Here is a 6613-nt window from a genome sequence, read left to right as displayed (position 1 = left end):
CATTGTTCATAAGACACAACCACAAACATAAAATAAACATCGTTTAAGACTTGTGACTCGTCCAGGTAAAAGTCACAACCCCTAAACTTGGATGACATCACTCCTCTTACGCAGCATGAAGGCATAGCATACCACGCCAGATCCCTAATTCCCTGAAATACATGTAAGTTTGAAAAATCAACAAAAATGTTGAGCGAGTTCATGTAAGTATAAAAATATCCTTGGTATGTAGCAAATAAGGAAATAAAGAGATCACCATTGGTTTGCAAGGCCAATGATATGTGTGAAGTGCAGTAGGAAGACTCAAACCTAGCAGATTTTTGCGTCGGGCTCAAAGTCACCCCGAGGTCCGTTCTGTTGGGCCTGGAGTTGGGCTCGCTACACCTAGATAGATCTACCACTAATGACACTCGGTCCTACAATAAGGATTAATGGCCTCCAGTTTCCGCCTACCCACTCACATGATCTAAGTAGTAACCCTCCTTACGCTAACCATACCATGTAAAAAGTATTCGTAATCATAGTAACATGTATTTCACCCCCGAAGTATAAAAACTGAAAACAGTTAAGAGAAAAGGGGGACATGAACTCACTGAAGTGCGTCTCGAAATAGTAAATCCCAATCAACCTGCTGCGTGACGACCTACACGTACTAACTTCTATTAGACGGACGGTCGTGCCTTGGCTTAGGGTTTAACGTCTTTGGGAAATATTTAGGCAACTATTTCGTATTTACACTTCTTAATTATTTATTAATTATATTCCTTCCCAAGGATGGGGGTTTTAATACATGTGCATTTCTATAACTTCAGAAATATATTATTAAGTCTCACTTAATACAATATATTTTAATTCATTTGTCTAAAATATTCTATCTCCAAAATATACATATTTTTCCCAAAAATATTATATTTTACTTCATATAATTTCCAAAATATATATATTTTTCCCAAAAATATTATATTTTATTCCATACAATTTCCAAAATAATACTTTTATCAAAATACACATCTAAGAGTATTTCCCGAAAACACATAAGTTACATTTTAAGGTTCGTGTGGTAGTAATAATACCGGTGTAACTTAAATATTTATTTATGAAGGCGTTGATATTATTTTGGAGTCGTATTTTTATGATATTTCCAGTTATATTATTTTTACCCTAAAAATAATATATATATAGTTCACAAAATAATCATAAAATCACGCAAGCGTTTTGCTATGAAATATATATTCTAATTATATATTTAACAAGTTTTATTCACGAAATTCACCTCCGACGCTTGGTAATTTTGTAATAAAATCATGGCGAATTTTATATGGAAAAACAAGTTAAAAATATATTTTCAACCACTTGTCACAAAAATATTTCTAAGTTTTATTTTCTGGAAAAAGTTTGCCAGAATTTCCTCTGTAACTGGAGGTGGCCACGCTTACTAGCGTATCATTTTCTTTTAAAAATTCAATCAAACAATTTTCCAACCATCAATATTCAATATTCAAACATCAAACTAGTAAAAAATAAGTATAAATCGCAAACTCATGAACTTGTAAGTTGTGTAAAAACATGTAGTAATTTTCCAACATATTTAGTAGATCTTTCCATCTTTAAAAATAAAATTAGTTTCTTGAAAACTTTACTTTTAAAGAATATGTAATCTCACAACTTCTAGTCAATATTTACGAAAATATTTCTTTGTTAAATCTTTTGTCACACAAGTGTTCACACACTTGCTTTTTCACTAAAAAAGCTTGTAGTTTATGTAAGATCCGGGTTTAAAACAAGTCTTGTATCTTTCACTTGGTTCTTCCAAAAACCACTTGTAGATCTTTAGATCTACTAGTTTAGAACTCTATTTTACAAGAAAAATCTCTTTTACACAAGTTTATGTTCATGTGTGGAAGGGTTCATCATCTTGCAACTTTCACACTTAACATATTGCTAGTTCATGTTCCATGAACATGATCTCGCATGGTTAGATGACGATCCGTTCCACTACTAGCCACTACAACATAAAATAATCATAACTAGTCAAGATTTACAAGATTTACACCATTTGTTTCTCTTTATCCAACTAGTTCATCACTCTTTCAAGACTTTTAGTTTTGATCTTGTATGTTCTTGAATTTTAACCGTTAAATCTCTTATTAACCACTTTAAACATGAACAAGAGAGTGTTTAGAAGCACTTACTACTAGCTCATGGCTAGGGAAGAATCAAAGCGTAAACAAGGTGGATAAAAGCAATGTAGAGAGGTTCTTCAAATTCCGAAAGCACCGGGTCTCCTCGTATGTCACCTTGCACCTTGGGATGTATGTGGAATAGCTAGATTGAAACTTGAAGGTGATGGTGGGTGTGTATGTGTTCTCGGCCGAACACAAGGCAAGAGGGAGAGAGAGAGAGCAATTATTGTTAAGTGTTTTGTAAATGAAATGTTCTTGTCCATTAAGCATATTTATAGACCATCATCCTCTAATAACCACTAGGTAATGTGTTCTCATGATATTAGGCAAAACTAATAAAATAATCAAACAAATGAGGGTGTGTCCCCACCCTTGGGGACCGATTGGATGATGGGCGGGGGTTATAGTTGGATTTCAATTGGATGGTTAAGGATTAGTTAGTTTAGTTAGGGATTTAAATTGGTTATTAGTGTGTTATGTAATATAACGGGTGTTAGGGTGTTCGGGGACCCTAACTAGCTCAGAAAAAGTGTAAACAATGTCATTGACAATATTTTTATGTTCCGGGTAAAGTCCGGTTGTTCGGTTGGATATTGATCCGTTAAAGTGTCAAGTAAAGCTTTAAAGTGCTTTTTATGGTGTTTTTAGTAACACAATCAATTCTCGACACTTTGGAAAGTGTCTAGTATTATTTCCCCATGTTTTTGCACTATACTAGTTAAGTTAAATGATGAATTTTGTAATAGAGTGCAGAATTTTGTAATTATCACATGTTTTAGGCACATCCGGTCACTATAACTATCACCTAGTGACGCAGTTCTACAATCCTCACCTCCCTACACTCCCTACTAGTGTAGTAATCTATTCCCGGCTCATACTGGCTGATGTGTGTAAAATGCAACATATAAATCACATCAATTAAGGCATAAAACTAACCCTTTTTAAGTACTAAAGTTGGAAAAAGAGTGTTTTTGTCTTCCTTTTGTATTTTCAGGATGAAATGAGCTCAAAATCACAAAAGAAGCAAAAAGACAACTAATTCTAGCATAAATACAAGAAAAGGAACAAAAGTAGACTGCCCGGACCCTCAACGGCACCTCCCAAGGCAAAGAAGAGAAAACAGAGACTGAACACGCCCCGTGTCCAGCGAACACGGGGGCGTGCCCAGGAAGCAGCAGAAAAGACAAACCAGTAGAAGCTTCCATTGCCCACCACGGGGCCGTGTCCAGCGGGCACGGGGGCGTGGTGAAAGTACAGCAGGCGCATTAATTGTAATTGCGAATTACAATTAATGAAGAGAGAGAATGTCAGACGGGCACGGGGGCGTGTCCAGCGGACACGGGGCCGTGCCCAGCCTTCTGTTCAGCCTATAAATAGGGGTGCTTGGCTTCATTCCATTTCATCCCTTGGCACTCCACCTCTCTCACACTTCATCCACCACCCACCACCACCATAACACCATCATCCACCACCATCATCCATTGTCCATCGTAGAGTGTGTGAGTCGTCTCGGGATCCAAGATTGATCGTAAGAGTTCTTGACAATCAAGGCCATGTTTGCCTAAGTCTCTTACATCACTTGGTGAAGACAAGTGTTTAGTATAATACTTTTTATTTTTAATCTTTTGCACTTTTTATTTGGTTTTGTATTAATGACTTTAATAACTAGTTACTTATGTTGAAGGTGATCTTTCCTTATCGTTTGTCCGTGGTGTCTTGGCGTTATTTTACTGTCTATATAAAATAAAAGATTTTCACCATTCATATCTCCACGGTCTATATGGAGGTATGTTGGCTACCTGGTCGGGGGTTAAGGGAACGGTTTGGTAAGGGTCTTGCCCTTGTTCAGCGTTTAGAGGTCCTGCTTGGGACCTGGGTCAAATTTAGTAGGATCTCCTTCAATACCCATAGGTATTGGATGGCGGGGATCCAAACTCTTTGACCCCCTCATAAGTTAACTACTATTAATACTATAACCCGGCTATTTAGGACTGTATCCCTGCTGACTCAGACTACTTAGCCGAGGGTAACGTCACCGCCGAAAGCGGGGCCTACCACAATTTGCATTAATAACTTAATTCATTATCTTCCAATAATCCGACCCTTTAGGATTGTATCCTTGCTGACTCAAACTACTGGGTTGAGGGTAACGTCGCCTTCAAAAGAGGGGCCTACTACAATAACTAAGATAATCTCTTAAACAAGTGCAAAAGTGCGAAAATAATCAAAGGTTATACTAACACACGTGTCGGATCCAAGTGATTCATCTTGTCTATCTGTTTTTATTTTATTTTATTTTTCAGCATTTAGTTAGTTTTTATTTTTCTTAGTTTAAAACATTTTTCTCACTTTTTGATTTGGTTAGACGTTGAGGATAAACCGGTATTAAAAGCTCTTGTGTCCTTGGACGACCTCGGTATCTTACCAACACTATACTACGTCCACGATGGGTGCACTTGCCCATATGTGTGTTTAGTGTTAGTAAATATCGTGTTTTATAAATTTAAAACTTGGCTAAAAGTGTAAAAAGGGGCTTAAATATATATCAAAATTATAACACACTTCACGCACATCAAGTTTTTGGCGCCGTTGCCGGGGACACAAGGATTTTAAGAAAGTTAGGAATCAACGGCCTAATCATATTTTTATTTTTCTTTAATTTTTTAGGATTTTTTCTTAGATTTTCAGCTTCTGCAGAGCTCAACACGGGGCCGTGCCTGGTCGGACACGGGCCGTGTTCAGCATCGTCACTGGCAGTTTTTGTTTTCCAAGTTACAGAAGGCTGACCACGGGGCCGTGCCGGTGCAACACGGGGCCGTGTCCAACTTCCAGTAACTGGGATCTGGAAAACAACCACTGAAATTCCGACCACGGGCCGTGTTCGCTCAACACGGGGTCGTGGTGAACCTTCTGACCAACATTCTTTTTTGTTTTTATTGCAGGACTTGGAACCCGACGCCACCCTCACGTAGTGTATGAGCTCCAGTTCCAATAAAGACATAAAAGAACCACTAGAAGAACCCGAACGCTTTCTCAGAAAAAGGTTAAAAGCCAAAAACCAAGAGAAGGTTTCGGGTGATCCACCTCCAATGGCGGACCAACGTACCCTTATGGATTATCTACGACCCACCGTAGGTAATCTAGGCGCCGCTATCAATGCTCCGAATGTCGAAGCCAATAACTTCGAACTTCGGCCGCATTTGATACAAATGCTCCAAAACTCCGCAACCTTCCACGGGCTTGCGGACGAGGATCCCCATCTACATATAACTAATTTCTTGGAAATATGTGATACCTTTCGGATCAATGGAGCATCAAACGACGCCATCCGCCTCCGTATGTTTCCCTTCTCACTAAAAGACCGAGCGAAAGCTTGGCTCAACGCCCTCCCAGCTGGATCGGTAAACACCTGGGATGAACTAGCCCAAAAATTTCTATATAAGTATTTCCCTCCTGCTAAAACTGTTAAGTTAATGGCTGAAATTAATACATATTCACAAGAGGACGGGGAATCCTTATATGAAACTTGGGAAAGGTTCAAGGAGCTATTACGCAAGTGTCCCCATCACGGCCTCGCAATATGGCAACAAGTATCCACTTTCTATAATGGATTGTTGCCACACACTAGGCAGACACTTGATTCTAGCTCCGGGGGACTTTTAGGTAATCGACGCCCACACGAAATATATAATCAAATTGAGGAAATTGCTCAAACCAATTTTCAATGGCACACCCCCCGGGGAAATAAGTCTATCGCCCCGGGCGCCCATAAGGTCGATGAAAGAATTTCTTTACAAGCCCAAATCGAGGCCCTTTCTTCAAAGATAAAAAAATTGGAAATGACAAAAACAGTCTCGGTTATGGCTTGTGAAGGGTGTGGTGGGTCACATGAAAATTGGAGTTGCATGAAAGAAACAGACGATCAACAAGAAATGGTAAACTACATTGATAATAGACCTAGGCCGTCGGGTCCTCCAACGGGAACTTACAACCAAGGATGGCGAAACCACCCAAACCTTGGTTGGAGGGAACCCGGCAATAGTAGTAACCAACAAACCCAACGAACAAACTTTCAGCAACCAAGAAATGAGTCACAAAATTTCACTCAACAACAAGGTGGACGAGAAAGGCTCGAAGATACTATATCTCGCCTCGTCTCTGACACTGATAAGAAAAACTCGGAAAGATTTCTACAATTAGAATCTAATTTTAGAAATCAACAAGCTAGCATTCAAAACATAGAAAAACAATTAAATCAAATAGCTCAAAATTTTTCCGAGAGACCGCAAGGCGCATTACCTAGCAATACCGAAACAAACCCAAAGGCGCAAGTTCACCTCATCACACTACGAAACCGCACCGTAGGGCCTGCAGAAGTGCCACCGCCAACGGAAGAAACATTACCGACACCTCTGCAGGAGAAGAACTCT

General features: G+C 39.1%; 1 non-coding gene across 1 annotated transcript; it reads right to left on the bottom strand.

Annotated features, from left to right (window-relative positions):
* Window positions 1-5650: 5650 nt before the first annotated feature.
* On the bottom strand, window positions 5651-5757 carry LOC118481523. Its single transcript, XR_004865732.1, has one exon. It is a non-coding gene; the product is annotated as a small nucleolar RNA R71 (small nucleolar RNA).
* Between the last annotated feature and the right edge of the window lie 856 nt (window positions 5758-6613).

The sequence above is a fragment of the Helianthus annuus genome, chromosome 8 (assembly GCF_002127325.2).
Source record: "Helianthus annuus cultivar XRQ/B chromosome 8, HanXRQr2.0-SUNRISE, whole genome shotgun sequence".
NCBI lineage: Eukaryota > Viridiplantae > Streptophyta > Magnoliopsida > Asterales > Asteraceae > Helianthus > Helianthus annuus.
The sequence above is the reverse complement of the archived record's forward strand: the minus strand, read 5'-3'. Positions and strand labels throughout refer to the sequence as shown.